Here is a 20,097-nt window from a genome sequence, read left to right as displayed (position 1 = left end):
TACTGTGCTGAGTAGGACGTGCCTGGGGTTGACTCCTCACCAGACCCAATTAATGCTACTACTGGATTCAATGGTGTCCACTACCAGATTTGTTTGCTGAAGGGAGTTCTCATGATTATTTTGACCTTTTGAAGCACACAAGGACATAATCTGGTCCATTTCATCTCTGCGTGGAATGCTCATTCAGTTAAGAAAAGGAAAGACAAAAAAATGAAAAAAGAATCTTAAACTCAGGGTCACATGGTGGCTGGGTAGAAAGAAGAGGAAGCCTCTTCCCCTCCTATCACTCAGAATTTCACAATAATTATTCCTCATTCAAAAGCTATCAGGGAAAAAGATAAGGGATCATCCACTTGAAACTTTTGAATGCATCACTTACTTTTGGCTCCTGGGCCAATTGGAAGATTCTTCACCATCACAGTACCTCTCCCTCAGTTATTTATGGTCTTGAGTAGACTTAATAACTATACATGTGTTTAATTAATATTATACATACTCTGTATAATTAACCTGGAAGGGCAAATTTAAACATGCTTCAAGGAATAGGACCTTACTGACCAGTCCCTTATTACACCTGTTTCAGTTCATAATTTAAAAATTTTCTCTGATCTATCATAACTTTCACAGAAAATTTATTGATTTTCATGAAATTTCATATGCTTTATTGAAATGAAATGGCAGTTGATTAAAAATACAAAAATACATTCCATAGAAAGGCAATTTTAATAGTTACAAGGATTTATTTTCCACTCTTATTACAGTAAAAATGGTTGCTGGAATGATTGGAATTCTTCATAAAAATGATGGAAGCTTGGGACTTTTAAACAATGATATGAATTTAGAACAAAAATATATTCTATCTTTTGGGAATATCCTAGATACTATAAGTTCCTTGAAGGCAGGGGCTGTGTCTTATTTTAATGTCAGATTTGTCTAGTGCTTTCCATAGTCATCTCTATTTACAGTATTTATTTGAATAAGGTGATATTGAGTGATGAGTTTGACTCTCTTTCTCCATATGTCCTTTTTTCCTGTTGTTCTCTCAAACCTATAAATCATTACTGGGAGTGAGAAGGTCTAAATTCAAATTCCAGTTTTGCCACTTTGTGACCCTGAAGAGATTAATTTACTTTTTGGTCCCTTGGTTTTCTCATTTGTAAAATGGGGATAATTACATTTGTAAATCTTCTTTGTAGGGTTGTCAAAAAAATGCTTTGTAAATTGTAATGTACTAAAAAAAGGGAGCTGTTTTTGCTGTATTAGGCAAAACATTTGACTTCCTTGATGTTTTTTCTTTTCTTACTTGTAAGATTCAGTTAGAAATACTAAAAAAAACCCCTATGTATCCTATATTCATCTCATACAGACAAAGTGAGATTATATATCCAAAAGTACTTGGTAATTGAAAAGTACTATACAAATGTAAGAGGTTATCATATTGTCAAAAATAAAAGTCCATATCTGCTTTCTCAGTGTTTTGGGAGAGACTCCTATTTCTGCTAGTCCTTTGGATTGATTCCTAGGGCACATGTGTCACACACTGTCAATTCTTCCCTACACAAGGACAAAAGAGTAACAAAATTAACATGAAGTAAAATTCTTATTATAACCATCAAGTAGTATTGCTGTATTTCAAAGCCTGATACTTTCTTGTGCATAGTTTAGAGTTCTTGATTACTTATTAGGACAGGTTTGGATCCTGTACATACAATATTCTCAGCCGTGAAAGAAGATTTAATTTTATCATCCAGGAACAGATTCCAGTACGTTTCCTAATTTGTTTCCCTCTTCAACTTCATCCACTAAACGAATGGTTGGATTACCTTCTTATAGTCTCCATGCTACTTGACTCCACCAACCTCAGTGCAAAGAGACTATCAAGAAGAAAACTAACCACACATTTATTTTGGAGAAGAATTAAAGTACAGGAACTTGGACTAATGTATCATTAATCCTGACCTGCAATTCTTAGCCAGAAGTCACGTGAATTTCACAGACTCTCCAAAGGTCTAATATAGGCAATGATGTGTTGTTAAATGTTTAACAACATATTCTTCAAGGAAAAAATGGATGCATGACCCGCTTTTAAGTTTAATCTGTATTATTAGCATTTTCTTCACCATTGTCGTAAGTCTAGAGACAATCAACAAAGTAAATCAAGACCTAATTGGTAGGATTTGATGATTTCTGAAGTGTTAATGTTCCCTTTGAAAATGTTGACTCATCTGAGTGTGTCTGAGTTGGCTCCAACACACCCCTGAATACAAAGGCTCTTAACTTTTTCTTTTGTATCATGGACCTGTTTTGGCACTCTGGTAAAGGTATAGGATCCTTTTCAAAATAACATTTTAAAATATATAAAACAAAATGCTTAGGATAATAAAGACAACTAATATACTGAAATACACATATCAGAATATTAAGAAAACACACTGTCAGATTCCAAGAACCCCCAGTCCATTAACTCCAAGCTAAGAAATGCTATAGAAAATAGACTCTTTTACATCTTAATAATCAGACATAGCTATTTTAAAGATGATGGGGGTAGAGAAGAAGAAGGATAAAATACATATGATTCTGTATTGGGGATCCTTGAAGAGTCTGGCCTTTGATTCCTTTGATTAATTCAGTGTCTTTAATTGAGTCTTAGTAGGTGCTAAGCCCCAGGCCCAAACCCCTATCTATTACGTGCTAAGCCTATGTGCCTGTGAATTGGTAACTAAGGTGGGGCTCCAGGTGGGGCCAATGAAGGGAGGTGCTAACACCAGAGCCAATCATAGGAGCCTAAGTTCTGGTCACTCAGATGGCATTTGATGACATCTGAAACTATATAAAAAGGGAGAACAGAGCTATTTGCTTAAGGCTGTCTCTCCTGGAGGCGCGGGACTCTGGGCAGCTGCTGTAAGGGCCTTCCGGCTGAACTCAGATGTTGATGGTTTTCTTGGTAACTATAAATTGTATTTGGTCTGTTGATGTTTGTAATTTGTTTGTATTTGCTCTGAAGTTCAGGGTGCTGACTTTTTCCCCTGAACTAAGTGAATGATATTTGTATGCTGGATTAAATTGATATTGTTAACCCCTTAATGTTACTTTCCTTAGTAAAACAGATCAAAAGAATCAGGGCTTGCAGCATTCTGTGAGCTGGTTGTTGTTGGTTTTACACCCCCCACAGCAGCTGCTACCCGGATTGTTGAAACAGATTCCTTATGGAATATGAGCTCTAAGAATCCAAACACTTTATCTGAAATGAAACTCTGTATTATTTTGAAGTTGTAGAGAATTTATTTTAAAAAAATATTTTATTTTTTGCAATTACATGTAAATACAATTTTTAACCTTCATTTTAAAAAAATTTGAATTCCAAATTCTCTCCACTCTCCCTTCCCTCCCTCATCATTGAGACAGCAAGCAATTTGATAAACATTATACATGTGCAGTCATACAAAACATATTTCCTTATGTTGTGAGAGAAAACAGAGACCGAAAAATCAAGAAAAATAAAAGAAATAAAATAACAGAATACTTTTATCTGCATTCAGATTCCATCAGTTCTTTCTCTGTAGATGGATAGCATTTTTCATCATATGTCCTTCAGAATTGTCTTGGATCTTTGCATTGCTGGGAATAACCAAATCATTCACAGTTGATTGTTGCACACTATTGCTATTACTGTGTGCAATGTTCTCCTGATTTTGCTCTCTTTACTTTGCATCAGTTCATGTAAGTCTTGCCAGGTTTTTCTGAAAACATCCCAATCATCATTTCTTAGAGCACAGTAAGTGGTAGAGTATTTTAGGTGCAAAACATACTCCTATACAACAAATCTTTTATTTATTAGCCTCATGTTTTCATTTGCTTTCCTTTGCTTTCCTTTCTCTGCTGATTCTACTTTCCCATTACATCTTTTGAAAATGTTTGGAAGTGAGTTTATTGGTTCACTATAAGGTCATCCTTAGTTATAAATGTATAAAAGGATAAATGACATGATTGTAGAGGCTTTAAAAAGTAATTTCTTCTCACTGGATACAGCCCCAACATACTTTCAGATGCTTGAAATTCACTTAAGAGAATACAAAACCTTTCTCTATATTATCAGAGATAAAAATCTTAGATTTCAAATAACCCCTGGAAAATTAATTTACTCACTCAACTTAACCACTCAAAAATTTTTCTTTGGACTTCTAAAATGCTAGATGCCCTTCTTGTCTCTAGTCTCTTTTAAACCTTGAATCTATTAAAATGTCACACAATACCTTTGATATATCTGTAATCACAATTTTTATTTTAAATATTCTTGTTTGTGATAAATATAACAAATATCAATAAACACAAACATTTCCATACATATCCAATTGAATCAATATTTCATCCTTTCTGAATATGCTTTCTCTATTCTTAATATCCTTGTGCCAGCTGACTGCATGGACAGACCTCCTCATTCACCCCTGACTCATATGAAGAGGTGACTTTACTCTTTGCCAGGGCAAAGTTCTCTACCTGCACAAGATCCCACTCTATCCTATCTTCTCCAGCAGATTGCCTCTTCTGATATCCTCTCTCTATCACTTATCTTCAAACTCTCCCTGTCTCCTGGATCCTACCATACTGCTCACAAATATTTTAGCCCCATCCTCAAAAAAAATTTCAGCTGATCCTTTCATGCCCACTATAATCCTATATCTCTTCCACTCTTTGTAGCGAAACTTCTTGAGAACTTCTATAATATTTGCCTCTACTTCCCCCTCTCTTACTATCTTCTTAACTCCTTTAAATTCAACCTCTGACCCCATTGTTCAATTGAAACTGCTTTCTCCAAAGTTACCAATTTGTTAATTTCCAAATTCAATGTCCCTTTCTCAATTGTCATCCTCCTTGACCATTCTTTAGCCTCTGTCCCTGTTGATCACCCTCTTTTCCTAGATAATCACTTTTCTCTAGGTTTTTGGGACACTCATCCCTATGCTGATGATGCTCCATTCTACCTGTCCTGCCCTTTCCTCTCTGTTACCTCTAATCTCGTATCTCCAACTATCTTTCAGCAATATCAAACTGAATGTAAAGAAGACTTGAAAGATCGAGGATAACATGATTTTTCTTATAACTGAGATTAGGTAGAGGAGTTGGTCATAGGAAGAGAGTAGGTTGAGGAACTGGGCAAGTTAAGGTATTTGAGGTAGTGTCAATGTGTATTTTGACTAATCTCCTGGTATAAGGGCAAGAGTTGTCTAGAAAATAATGATTGTGAACCAGATACTGAAGTTGTTGAAGAAGGAAGGGGTCTATCTTGGAGGTCTGTAAACAACTACTACCAGGATTTTGATTGGGTGAAAGATGTAGATTATATGGACCTGAAAGGAGGAGAAGTTATTGAGTGATAGTAGTAGGGGAGAACTTGGAAGTGGCAATCAGGCTCAAGGAGCATTCCAGTTCCCCTGCCTTGACCAGAGAACTGAGGGGAATGAATGAAAATACAGTCAGTGCTAAAGAGGGTAGCCAAGGAGGCTATCTCAAATCTTCATGATTGCCAGAAGAAAGAAGGAGTGAGAGAGGAAAAAAATGCTAAGATGAAGACAAGTTTGTTCCCTACGGAACAGGCATTACAAAGATCATGTTGGAAGAGGTATATAATGTTACAGTTAGGACTTTGGGGTAGGAAGGTTGAGGGGATGAGATTAAGGAATAAGGTTGTGGGAAATGAAGAATGAATGGGGTTTGGAGGGTTATTCCCTTGGTCCATGACTTCCCACTCTTCTTGACATCGGTTGACACCTCAAACTCTGATTCACCCTTTCTTAAGACAAGATGAATTGTCTCTTGAAACACCAAATCTTTTCAGATCATACCAATTATAAGATCTTTCTTTCTTATAATAGTCTCTCTTCCCCCTTTAGAGCTTTCTTCAGTGGGATACCTCCCACCACTGAAAAAAAAGTTTCCTCCTTTCTTTCTCCCTTTTTCATCCTCCCCTTTTCCTCCTCACCCATCCTCCTGTAGGCTCTACAGAAACTACAGAAAAGGATAGGAAGATAAAGGTGGAGAAAATTATTTGGCTTTGAGGAGATCATAGATAACTGTGTAGGGATTAATTTGAGGAAAGTAATTGGGATGTAAATGAGTTCTTAAGAGGTTCAGTAGTGAGTGGTTGGTAAAGAAATAGAGAAGGTGAACACAGGATACTTTTTTCTAGAAATTTTGGAACGAACAGTATAGTACTCTATGGGAGCCATATCCTAAGGTCATATCCAGCAAAGACAAGGACAGTGTTTCCTTACATAGCACTTACTAGGTGGCTGACACTGTGCTAAGTACTTTAAAATTATGATCTCCTTTACCCTCACAAGAACCCTGGGAGGTAGGTGCTGCTACTGTCTCCATTTTACAGATGAGAATACTGTGGCAGAGTTAAGTGTGTTGCCCAGGGTCACACAGCTAGTAAATGTCTGAGGCAGGATTTGAAATCAAGTCTTCCTGAATTCAGGCCCAGTGTTCTATCCACTGTGCCACCTAGCTGCTAATACTTAATTTTCCAGGACAACTAAAGGATTGGTCAATTCATAATAACTTAGTGGCCTAGTTACAAAGCAGGGCGTAAGGAGGCAACAGCTCCTTTCCAGATTTCTGTTTGTTAGATTATCATGTAAACTCAGAGGCAGGGAAGCTACATCCAATCAAATTAATGTTTCCTCATTTTTGAATATGTTTTTTTCTATTCTTAATATTCTTGTGGTATTCTTTTTTATCCTTCATTCTTGAAGAGGACCATGACATCAGGAAGGTGATGTCATGACTTACAAATGAATTGGATTTGGGTGAAGCAGGGCAGTGCAAAGTCACCAGGCTCACTCTCTCCTCCAGAGCCATCTGGATCCAGTGGTAAGATATAGATCAGGATGACTGGAGATGGTCCCAGGACCAAAGTTTGGTCCCAGTGAAGAGTAAACACCTCCAGGCTAGAATCTGCATTAACAATAAGAGGCAAACCCTGGGAATAGCTGGGTTGGGAGGCTGCCTCTACCCCAGCCACCAAAACTTTTACCTGTGGGATAGTGAGGTGAGTTGGGCATCTGAGCAGGGAAAAATAAATGGAACCTCTGCTGACAAGGAACACCAGACCTAGATGTGCTTCGGAGAGTGACAGGGGCAAGAAGGAATGAGTGCATGCCAGGTGAGTGCAGATGCAATGGGGTAGGAAGCCCCTGGCTGTGGGCATTTACAGGAGGCTGGAAGTTTGGCTTTGGTTCCAGGCTAGAGAAGAGAACTAAAACCTGGAGCAAGAGGCACCATCCCCCATACCTCAAGGCTAGAGGTGATTATAAAAATTAAGATATCACCACAAAAAAAAATGCACAGACAAAGGAAAAAGAATCCACCCATAAAAAGTTATTACAAGAATAGAGAAGACCAGGGCTTATTTTTAGAGGAGGATATTGAAGCAAAGAAGTGAAAGGAAAGTCAATCAATTAGAAAAGGAGATCCAGGATCTTAAGGAAGAAAATGACACCTTGAAAATTAGAATTGGACAAGGTGAAAACCATGAAGTTATGAGATCAAGAAATAATTAAACAAAATATGAAGAATAGAAAAAATGGAAGAAAAAGTGAAACATCTTATAAGAAAAACAAATGATCTGGAGAACAGATCAAGAAGAGAAAACATAAGAATAATTAGATTACCTGAAAGTTATGATAAAACAAATCTTGATACAGTAATACAAGAAACAATTTTTAAAAATATCCCAAAACATTAGAACAAGAAGGGAAAATAGATACAGAAAAAATGCATTGAATACCACTTGAAAGAGTGGTGTATGATAAATAATACACATTGTGTTGACAACTGTCCTTTTCTTTTCTTTGCCTCCTTGTAAGCTTTCTTTTGTTTTCTGCTATGCACTTTTTACTTTGCTCTTTACCCTTACTCCCCCACCTCTGCCTAGAAGGCTACAATTAAGTTTGGATATATTACTATATAAATATAGAAATATACATACACACACACAGAGACGTATACTTTCTCTAACAAACTGATCTTTGTTTTTGTGTTTGTGCATATCTCTTACAAGAACCTTATAGTGAAATTCTGAAACCCCCAGCTCAAGAATAAAATATTAAAAGCAACAAAAAAATAAATTAAAATATGAGGCTGCCACAATTAGAATCACACAAGACCTAGCAGTGGAGACACTAAAGGACCGCAGGTCTTGGAATACTGTACATCAAGGAGCAAAAGAACTGGGGCTCTTGTCAAAAATATTATACCCAGCAAAGTTAAGCATATTCCTGAATGAACAAAATGGGCATTTGATCAACTGTCAGACTTTCAAGACTTTGTTAAAAAAAAAAACTAAACTTAATAGAAGATTTGACATACAAGAGCCAAAAGAAACATAAAATACATACTAAAGACTGATTACAAGGGATTCAATAAGGACAGACTATTTACTTTTTATATATATAAAATGTATGTATGTCTAAGATTGTCATTAGTAATTGGGTAGTTTGTAAGAAAGATTGGGTATGATTTGACTTTATAAAGTAAAACCATTTAGGAAAAGCAAAGAAGTGTGATTATTTTATACAAATTAGGTGTACGACAAAGAATCAATACAGAGGAATTAGATGGGGGAGGAGGACTGGTAGTTCTGGTAACCTACTTTCATTGGGAATAGGTTTAAGAGGGAATAATACATATATATCTAGAAGAGTATGAAAGTCTTCTAATTCCAGAAGAAATAAAATGGTAAGGGGATAGGGAGACAGGAAAGGAAAAGGGAGGGATCTCTAGAGAGGAAGGTGAGGGAATAGGTTAAAGGTGGGGTATAGAAGAGTATCAATGACAATGGGAGAGTAAGGGAGGATCTCTAGAGAGGAGGGTGAGAGAATAGGTTATAAGGGGCTATAGAAGGGTGTTTATATTTATGGGAATGGGAGGATAGGGGAGGGATCTTTTGATTGTGGAAGGCTAAATAATTGAAGTGCAAGGTAGCAGGTAGAAGTTAAGTGAAAGAGTCAGAAGGGATAGGGAACAAGAGATATGCACAAACACAAAAACAAAGATCAGTTTGTTAGAGAAAGTATACGTCTCTGTGTGTGTGTATGTATATTTCTATATTTATATAGTAATATATCCAAACTTAATTGTAGCCTTCTAGGCAGAGGTGGGGGAGTAAGGGTAAAGAGCAAAGTAAAAAGTGCATAGCAGAAAACAAAAGAAAGCTTACAAGGAGGCAAAGAAAAGAAAAGGACAGTTGTCAACACAATGTGTATTATTTATCATACAGGTTTTCTTGAAATAAAAATTTATCATTCTATATTGTGAACCCTCTTTATGTTCTGCTATGCACATGACGTGCTTTTTTTCTTACTTTGTATTTAAAATCTAATATTTTTAAGTTTATGACTTTTTTTTCTTTTCTCTATTCTGTATTTGTGTTCTGGTGTTTGAGTCTAAAATAAAATAAAATAAAATAAAAACTAGGGCAAAGATATTACATCCCTCCTTCCCAACTCTATCTCTAATTCTTTATCTTTTCTCAAACTATTCTCTATCCAATATCTGATGCAACCAGATTTTTCCATATGACTTTTTCCTCACTCTTTCTTTAAGCCATTTCTTATGATTTTATTTTATAAAAAAACTTGTGGTCAAGCATAATTACTTTGTATATCTATTTTATATAGTTATACAGATAATACCTATATGTTGATTTTAGGCTTGGGAAAGGCATATGGGAGATGCCAGTGGCTAGACAGAAATATATAGAATTCAAACAAGTCAGCAGTCTAAGACTGTCCAAAACAACAGTTTCTCTCTTTTCTAACTAGAGGCTCCAAAAGTGGTAGGTGGGCAAAGATATCATAGCAATAACTTTTATTGAAAAGTTCCTAAAATAGCAAAGAATGAACCCATGTGTGTTTTCTGGGACCAATTTGATATAGACTAGAGAGTGAACGATTTTTGTACTTAGATCAGGAGGATACTATGGAGAATATCTCAAGTAAATCTCTTGCCTTAGACCTAAGAGTAGAGTAGAATCTGGGACCAAGAAAAGGTCATGCCCCTAAGTGGCCCAGTGGGAAGGGAAAGGCTTAGTTTAAAAATAAAATGCTCCTTTCCCTCCTACTTAGAGGAGGGAATAAAAACTAAATAGAACTAATGCTCCCTCTCCCCCCACCCCCTAACATAGCTTTACAATACCTTCCTTGATCCATATATTCAAAACATGTGCTTCTTTTTTTATTTTAATTTTTCCTTTGAACAAGGAAAACTCAGAGGGCTAGTAGGTAGAGGGGTGGAGACAGGAGAAAGGGTTAGGTAGAACTGGAGAAAGGGAGAGGTAATAATAGATTGGAAACAAAGGGAGAGAATGAGAATGGGGAAGTGGAAAAGGGTGGTTCCTTCCTTTGCTCAATCCCCAAAGATCTGATTTACATCTCTATCACTCTATTGAAACTCCACTCTCCAGGACACCTCTAACCTTTTAATTGTGAAAGATTTTTCTCTGTCATCATCCTCTTGTTGAGGTTTGGGGATGAGGGGTGATCAAGACCCTCAAATACCAACATGCCAGGTCCTGCTCGAATGAATTCCACTCAAGCCTTCTCAGCCAAAGAAAAACAAAGTTAATTAAAGATTCTCCATATTTGGTAGACTCTTAGGGAGCCTGAGCATTTGTGATGCTCATTTTCATTAAGCGAGCCAGATTCAGTCTGAGGTACATTGAAGTGCCTTCATGGAGGCAAGATGGACCAGAAAGGTAACCCTGGTCTAAAGCTCATCAGTCTGGTCCTTTTCAATACTATTTAACATTGTTGATTACTCCTCTATCTTTGACTACTAAAAAAAAAATCCCCTTCTTTCTACTTTCTTCTACTTCAGGAGTTTTGAATGACAAGAATTAGGGGAACAGGATGTTTGAGGTTATGTTGGAGGGATTTTCAAGTCATAAGTCAAAGGAAATACTAAGTAGGCCAAAACATCAAATAAATCTCAGCTGCACTTTCTAATTAGAACATTGGTGTGATGGAGCCTTCACAGACCCTGTCCACGAGAGGTGAATCTTGTGAACTTGAACGTAGGCAGCTTGATAGATGGCTGGAGTTCATTCATCATTGAATTCCTCTCAGCAGATAGCAATGAGCTTTACAAATAACAGGTGCTCAATAAAGGTTGTTTTAATGATTGGACAAATATGAATGAATTAAAAGAGGGTAGAAAGTTGAAAGGTGAAACTGAGAGCACCCAAAACTAACTGCTACACAATTTGGTCTAGAGCTAGAGTTTTTTTTTCTTCTTCCTACCCTTAGGCTCCCATTAAATTATGTTACGTTGATCACTACATAATGAACATAATTTCATTTTATGGATTATAGCACATTAATAGCATAGTCAGGAGTGACAGTTCCAGCTCTGATATTAGAATGAAATAGAGTATTTGGCTCAGGGGAGAAATGTTTTATGCTTTTGAAATAATCTACTGCATCATTCACTTTTTGGCAAGTATAAACGTAAAATTTAATCGCCTGGAATTATGTTTTAATTGCTTGTCTTCCATGAAATTATATGGGTCAACCATATCTTCATTTCAAACATAAATATAAACCAGACCTTTGTTTTTTAATTAGAAATCAGCAAAAACATCTTTCCAGTTGTGAAGCTGTTCCCTTTTCAGATGTCTTTAATCTTTGGGATTTGGTGAAGCTTAAAACGATGGACTTGACTATCAATATTTTAGCCAGATTGTTTTCTTCTTCATCAAATAACGCAAACTAAAGGACCCAATTATAACACTAGTCAAATACTTCTAGATTAGCATTTTTTAAATGACCGTCGTCAGGAGAGAAAGAGCAGACCACGCAGTTCTCCAATTATTTAGAGCAATTAGAGGAGATCATCAGACATTTCTGAGGTCTCATTAGTAGAAGTGTTGGCTGTTACAGACATCTTCACAGATCACAGTAGTGTCTAGGCCCCTGGACGCCCACACACCCTTTTGGGAGAGTTCCTGCAGACAGTGACTCACTTTGAGCTAAACAAAGGTAGCTATTTTCACAGCCTATTTCTCCTTTCCCACTAAAAAGTCATTCATTACTGCCTTTCCTCTGAAATACAAATTCTAAACACCAATATCATTTCCACTGAAAGTCTCTCTAATTTTATTTTAAAACAAGCCCCATCATCATCTTAGTACATAATACTGGTACAACAGTGATTTTCCAGCAATGAAACTTGGTGCTTATAAGACTAATTTTATGCCTTAGATACTTATAGTTTTTTTAAATGGATTTAAAATGTATAATTTTGCAAATTGTAAAGTTACTAGATAGCTATGGCTTAGGTAAGACCTTAGGCAAATCATCTCAATTCTTTAGAACTCAGTTTCTTCATCTGTAAAGTGGGAGTGTTGGAGTAAATGATTCCTAGGGCCCCTTCTAGTCCTCAAATTCTATGACTAAGAAACTAGACTCAAAAATCCCATAGGCCCTTAGAGTTAAGTATATTTTCATTTTCTATGCTTTTAAAAAGGTGGAAATTTTATGGAAATTATTAAACCACTAGTAGGCCAAAACCACAAAGAGATCAAGAAACAGGAGAAGAGCTTATGCACAAAAAATATTTCTGAAAGCACTTGTTTGTAGTTTTAAAGACCTGGAAACTAAGAGGGTACCTCTTCTTGGGGAATGGATAAACAAATTGTTATATGAATATAATGGAATACTGTTGTGCCTTAAGAAATTATGAAAGGCACAGTTTCAGAGAAACCTGAGAACATTGGTTTGAACTGATGTAGAATGAAATGAGCAAAAGTAGGAGAAAGAAAATTTAATGACAGCACTGACATAACTTTGAAAGACTGGAGAACTCATATCAATTCAATGAGCAACCACAATTCCAGAAACCAACAATGAACCATACTACACACTTCCTGACAGAGAGGTAATGGGCTCAAGTTACAAAAAGACCTAGACACTTTTGAATATGGACAAGGCAGAAATTTGTTCTACCTCATTATATGTGTGTTTGTCCTTCATTCTCAAAGAGGACCATGACAGCAGGGACATGACAACATGACTTGCAGTTGACTCTGATTTGAGGGAGGGAGGGCTGTGCAAAGTCACCAGACTCATTTTATATACATACACTCATATGTATGCCAGGTACTGTAATAAGTGATTTACATATTATCTCATTTTGTTCTCACAACTACCTGGAAGGTAGATGTTTTTATTATCCTCATTTTATAGATAAAGAAATGGAGATTAAGTGACTTGTCCAGGGTCACATAGCTAGTAACTGCCCGAGGCTATATTGAACTCAGATCTTCAGACTCTAAACTTGGCACTTTATTCACTACACACTTCCTTGGTATAAGACTTATATGAAATGAGTTCCAAGTAAGTTCTGGCATCAAAAGGGCTATGCATACTATGGTTACGACAATGTAAATTAGGACAAAGTTAAAAGGCAAAAATATTCATGTTAAATGCAATGGACAGTGGTTGTACTATCAAAGACATCAAAGTGGAAAATACTAAATTACCAAGTTAAAGCATATGGCCTTCCTTTCTGTTAATTGGTAAATTACAGACATACAAAATGGCATATGTAATCACCTTAAATCACTGTATTAGACATGCTAACAAACTTTTCAGGAGGAGATATAATTCTTGTGCTCATGTGTATGGTAGGGTCATTATTTGGATATTTGTTGGGAAATATTTGGATTTTCAAACAAAGTATGTCTATTAATAACTGAATTAGGTTCCTTCCAATTCCCTTATTTTTGCTTACAATATTTCAATGATGTGTTTAGTCCATGTTAAAACAATAGACAACAACATAGAGTAAAAGAAAAAAAAAACCCAGACAAAACCTTATAAGATTTCCCGTTTTCTGTGGCATTCTTGAGAGTATTTCTTACTAAAATACTGAAAACATTCTTTTGTCTAGTCATTAGTCTTCACCCTTCCAGTTTCTTCAGCAATGGCATAATTTAATCTGTCAAACCAGTAGATTCTTCTATAAAGAATGGCTCAGATACCAGATGCTGTATATGCATACACTGTATATGTGTAGTAATAGTGTGGTGACAGCTGCAGTGCACATGACTGGTGCTGAGTCTCACATATAGGGGTTTGCAAGCATGGGAGAGATTATTTGGATAAAAATTGAACTCTTTAAAGATATGTTGGGGGGGTGCAGGGGCAGAGAGGTGTAGTAGCCTGTAAAGGATTTATGACCAAGAATGGAGGAGGGGAGAAAGTAAGGTTTTAATGGTGAGTTTGAAGGGCCCAAACAACTATAATTAACTCATAGTAAAATTATCAGGAGACTGTGGTACCCCTCATAGGCCAATGTGGTCAACCTCATATGCCTGAGGTCACTGTGTGACTGAATCCTAATTATTCACGTATCACAGTAGGAGGAAAAATAACATTCCTATATATGGAAATGTGAATATAAATAAATACGTACCTATAGTACATGCATTTGTACATGTATATGTATATCAGTCAGTCAATAAATGTTTATTAAGTGCTTCCTATGTGGGAAGCACTACGCTAAGTGCTGCTGGATGACACAGTGGATAGAGCACTATACCTGGAGTCAAGAATACCTGTGTTCAAATCAGGCCTTAGGCACTTATGAATTAATTGACCTTGGACAAGTCACTTAACTTTGGTCTGTCTCAGTTTCCTCATCTATAAAACAGGAAAAATACTAGCACCTACTTCCCAGGGTTATTGTGGGGAGCAAATGGGATAGTAATTGTAAAGAGCTTAGCCCAGAGCCTGGCACTTAGTAAGTACTATAAAATGGTAGTATTAATCTTACTGTTATCGGGCATGTATTCTTTCCCCTTCTTTCTGTTATTATTTTTGGATGAGGTTAGGCATCACGCTTGGTCCTTGTTATCTTATTGATATAGTCCTTTTTATGGCATTGATGTATGGGGGAGGGGCACTAACCTTGTATTGGTTACTCTTTGATTTTACTTCTCCTAGCAGATTATCGCTACAACCCCCCCCACACACCCTTAATTCTCTATCTTGTCTTTCCTTGATGCATACCAACATGTCCATTTCTCCCATCTTTCTGATCTCTCAGGCTGACAACATTCATACTATTTATTCAACTGCCAAATTTATCCCCATGTCATTCACCCTTTTTATTTATTCATGGGGCCGTCCTTATCACCTTTTGCCTCACTCTTGCCTTCTAACTGGTCTCCCTGTTTTGTCTCTTTCCTGGCTGGTACATTCTCCAGGTAGCTGCCAAAATAATATTCCTAAAGAATGGGTCTGACCACATCAACTCCAATAGCTCCCTATTGTCATTAGGGTCAAATATAAAGTCTTCCATTTGCCATTTAAAGCCTTTTATAATTGCCCCCAAACTACCATTCTAGTCATATATTACTCCCCTTCTTGGACACTATGATGCAGGCAAAATAACCTTGCTATTCTTTACCCATGACATCCCATTTCCCATCCAGGCCTAGAATGCACTTCTTCCTCATCTATACTTCTTCAAATACCTCATTTCCTTCAATAAACAGCATCTTCTATGCTAAATCTTTTCTGACATCCCTAACTCCTTTTACCCTCCAAAAACTAACTTGTTTTCATTTTTCATATAATTTGGGTATGCTTCTTTATGTGTACTTCTCCATGAACATAATAACATAATCTCCTTGAAGGTTGGAACTGCTTTATATTTGTCCCCAGATCCTAACACATTGACTGGTGGATAGTAGACACTTGATAAATGTTTGTTGATTGATTAGATTGTATGGTTGACACTTAATTTACAGATAGGCCAAACACCAGAGCTCTATCTTTTGGCTTGGCCATTAAAAAGAATTTTCATAGTAACAGAAACTGGAAAACTGAAGAACACAGAAAGGAGAGTGCCTATACGGATTTGATTCCCTAGAGGGTTGCCTGAGTATACACAAACATCACGGCCATGCTTCACTAGTGAAAAAAGAACCATGTAGCAATTCGAGGAACCATGTACATGGAGGAGCAGAGCCCAAATGAAGAGGCACAAGCAGAATAGTTCATGGGTCAGATTGGAGCTGGAGCCAAGGAATAATGGATAGATGGATAGAAATATAGAAGAACAAACTCAACCGGAAGAACAAAAAGTCCAGAATATCAAGGGAATTAATGAAAAGAAATGCTAGGGAAGGTGGCCCAGCCATACCAGATATCAAACTGTACTATAAAGCAGCAGTCATCAAAACTGCTTGGTACTGCCTAAGAAACAGAGTGGTGGATAAATGGAATAGGTTAGGTACACAACTACTATAGAAACTACTCTTTAACAAACCCTAAAAATCGAGCTTCTGGGCTAAGAATTCACTATTTCACAAAAACTGCTGGGAAAATTGGAAAATGGTATGACAGAAACTGGGGATAGACCAATATCTTACACCATATACCAAAATAAAGTCAAAATGGGTTCAGGATTTAGAAATAGACTGATACTATAAGCAATTTGGGAGAGCAGGGAATAGCTTACCTATCAGATCTATGGGAAAAGGAAGAATTCATGACTCAACAAGAGATAGAGAGCATTACAAAATGCAAAATGGATAATTTTGATTATGTTAAACTGAAAAGTTTTTTGTATAAGCAAAGCCAATGCAATAAAGATTAGGAGGGAAGCAGAAAATTGGGAGAAAACCTTTACAACCAGCGTCTCTGATAAAGGCCTCATTTCTAAAATATACAGGGAACTGAGCCAAATTTACAGGAATAAAAGCCATTCCCCAATGGTCAAAGGATTTGAACAGGCAGTTTTCAGAGGAAGAAATTAAAGATATCTATTGGCATATGAAAAAATGCTCTAAATCATTATTGATTAGAGAAATGCAAATCAAAACAGCTCTTATGTACCACATCTCTCCTGTCAGATTGGCTAACATGACATAACACGGACATGATAAATGCTGGAGAGTATGTGGGAAAATTGGGACATTGTTACATTGCTGGTGGAGTTGTGAGCTGATCCAGTCATTTTGGAGAGCAATTTGGAACTATGCCCAAAGGGCTATAAAAATGTGCATACCCTTTGACCCAGCAATACCACTTCTAGGTTTGTATCCCGAAGAGATCACACAAGTGGGAAAGGGACCCAAAAGTACAAAAATATTTATAGCAGCTCTTTTTGTGGTAGCAAAGAATTGGAAATCAAAGGGATGCCCATCAATTGGGGAATGACTGAACATGTTGTGGTATATGAATGTAATACAATACTATTTTGCTATAAGAAATGGGGAACTTATGGACTTCATAATAACCTGGAAAGACCTACAAGATATGATGCTGAGCGAGAGGAGCAGAACCAGGAGAACATTGTACACAACCACAGACGTATTGATTCTGTAATGACTAACATTGATAGATTTGGCTCTTCTCATCAATACAAGGCTCAAAAACAGCTCCAAAGGACTCATAATGGAAAAAGCTAGCTACACCCAGAGAAAGAACTGTGGAGTATAAATGCAGTTTGAGGCAAACTATTTGTTCTCTCTTTTTTTCTCTTCTTTTTTGCTTTTGTTTCTTCTCTCTTATGATTAATTCCATTGGTCATAATTCTTCTTTGCAACTTGACTATTGTGTAAATAATTTTAATGTGAAGGTTTATATAGAATCTATATCAGACTGCATGCCATCTCGAGGGGGAAGAGGGAGGGGAGGGAAGGGAAGAAAATTTGAAACTCAAGAACATGTAGAACTAAGTGTTGTAACTAAAAATTAAAAAAATCTAATTTAAAAACAAAAAAAAGAACAATCCCAGACCTTCTCCTTCACTAGTCCTGTAAAGCATGTGGACTGTGAATATCCAGTGGAACAAGACAATTTATCTCTTCTACCCAAGTTCTTTTCCCCTTTTGGAGGGTAAACAGTTAGGGAGAGACATACCTAAAGAAGCATTCAGTATCTTGAGGACTACATAGATCTTTGAGGATGTGAGTATCACTAGAGAAGAGGATCCTTGAGTCTCTAGCAACTCAGAGTACTTTAACTGTGTTGGCATGGGGTTGTGGGGAGGATGACATGTTCAGTCTAAAGAGTGGTATGAGATCCCTGATGGGCAAAGGCTTAGTAGAGGAAAGAGAAGTATCCTGACTACTAATGGATTTATATATAAATCCTTCATGTTTTCATCAAGTTTTTTAAAAAAAAACTTGTCCTATGTCAAATGATATATTTTCTTTAGTGTTGAGACTTAGACATCAGCCAAATTAGGATATGTTTAACAGAAACTCTGGATGGAGACAAAAATTTAAAGTGACTTAGTGAGAGGCCCTCCAAAATCATGTAAGATCATGATTTCTGTAAACCAAAGGTTCACTTCATCACCATAGCTTACATTATTCTGTCATGCTTTCTTATTTACCAGTCTGTTCCTCTCTTTCTTTTCCTTCTCCATCCCTTCCATTAGGACAGGGATTTACTGTTTATTATTTTGGCTTCCTCTAAATTGCCTTTGAAAGTCCCAAAATAAAAGGAATATTTTGTAGTAGAAAAAGTACTGGCCTTGAAGATGGTAAAGACGTTACTTTAAATCACATCTTTAACACTTACTTGTTGTGTGACCGTGCTCAAGCCACTTAATCTCTGTAAGCAGCCATCTGCCAAAGCCAGCTTATACCAACTATTGTCAAGTTTTCAGTGAGCACTGACGATGTGAACATTTACATCTGTTTGTCTATATGCCTCATTTTCCTCATCTTTAAAAGGGGGATGACGTCTATACCTTCCTAACAAGGGTACTATGGGGATCAAATGAGATAATGTAAATAAAGTGCTTTGCTTGCAAATACTAAGTTGCTATGTGTCAACTTTTATTGGACAAGCAATTTTGGTCTTCAATAAATTTTCCTTCTGTCCTTACCTTCTCTATTTTTACTGAAATGGTTTTATAGGTTTCTTATTTAGATAGATTTGTCTTATTATCAATTGATGTTTTAACTCAATTGTGAATCAGGTATTAAAATAATTTTATATCAAAGGGAATATACAAAAAATTTCCACTTTCTTATAGAAATCAAATCAAATAAATAGTTGTTGATTAAAAACCTTAAGTTATATTTCCTTTAACCTGTTGTGGGGATTTATTCATAATTCTGAGTCCTCCAAGAACCTGTTTCCTCTTTTCATTTTCTTCTTCTTTTTCTGGTAAACATTAACTTCTATAGATTTCACACACATACAAAAAAAAGTAATTTCTTGTCCTACCCAGAAGCTTTGACTCTAACTTTTAAAAAAATGAGCTAGTTAAGTACATATTATTTGTAAATTTCAGAGTTTTCTAGGGCATGTGGATGTGAGAACCTTTGTAGTCCTACTGAACAAAACTGTCAGCAGTAAGTGTAGGTGAAGTAAGTGTAGGCTGAAGTTTGTGTGAGGAGTGGTCATCTTTTGTAAAACATAAGCAAATTAATGTTCATAATAGCTAGCATCTTCCTCTTTACTCTAGACTTTCATCTTCCCTAAAACCAGTATCTGAGAGATTAGCTAAATTAGATTACTCAAAATGATAAAGTCTGAACTGAATGCTATTACATCAGTCTTAGATGATAATATAATTTCAGACATTTCAAATATAACACAACTCAGGTTTCTTCTTGCTGTGGTCCCATGAAGAAACAAAGGAAGTGACAAGACACTTCATTTGAACAAACCTGTTGTCCTTCCTTTGACTCTAGATGAGATTACTTATCCAAAAGGTGAAGAACTGAAAATATATTCAATCTGGGGCTTTGAGTCTAGCTGGGGAATAATTAGGAATAGGAGGTGGAGGCTTTGTGTCATACCCATCCCCCTGAAAAAACAATATGTGCTGTCATCAAGCAAATTGGGATAAGTCAAGATATGCCTGTTTATAATATTTTGGTTTCATTTATAAGGAATAAGGATAAAGTATTGATCACAGAATGTTCCATTTACTGGGACCCAGTTTAGCCAAGTTTCACTTCTCTAGGCCTTTAGATACAACATAAGATTTTATATTTTTAAGGTGGTGCCTACAATGTTCCTTTTCTATTAGGCGTGTATCTACTTTGAATTAATATTGATAAAT

The sequence above is a fragment of the Trichosurus vulpecula genome, chromosome 2 (assembly GCF_011100635.1).
Source record: "Trichosurus vulpecula isolate mTriVul1 chromosome 2, mTriVul1.pri, whole genome shotgun sequence".
Lineage (NCBI taxonomy): Eukaryota > Metazoa > Chordata > Mammalia > Diprotodontia > Phalangeridae > Trichosurus > Trichosurus vulpecula.
Note: the sequence above shows the minus strand (reverse complement) of the source record.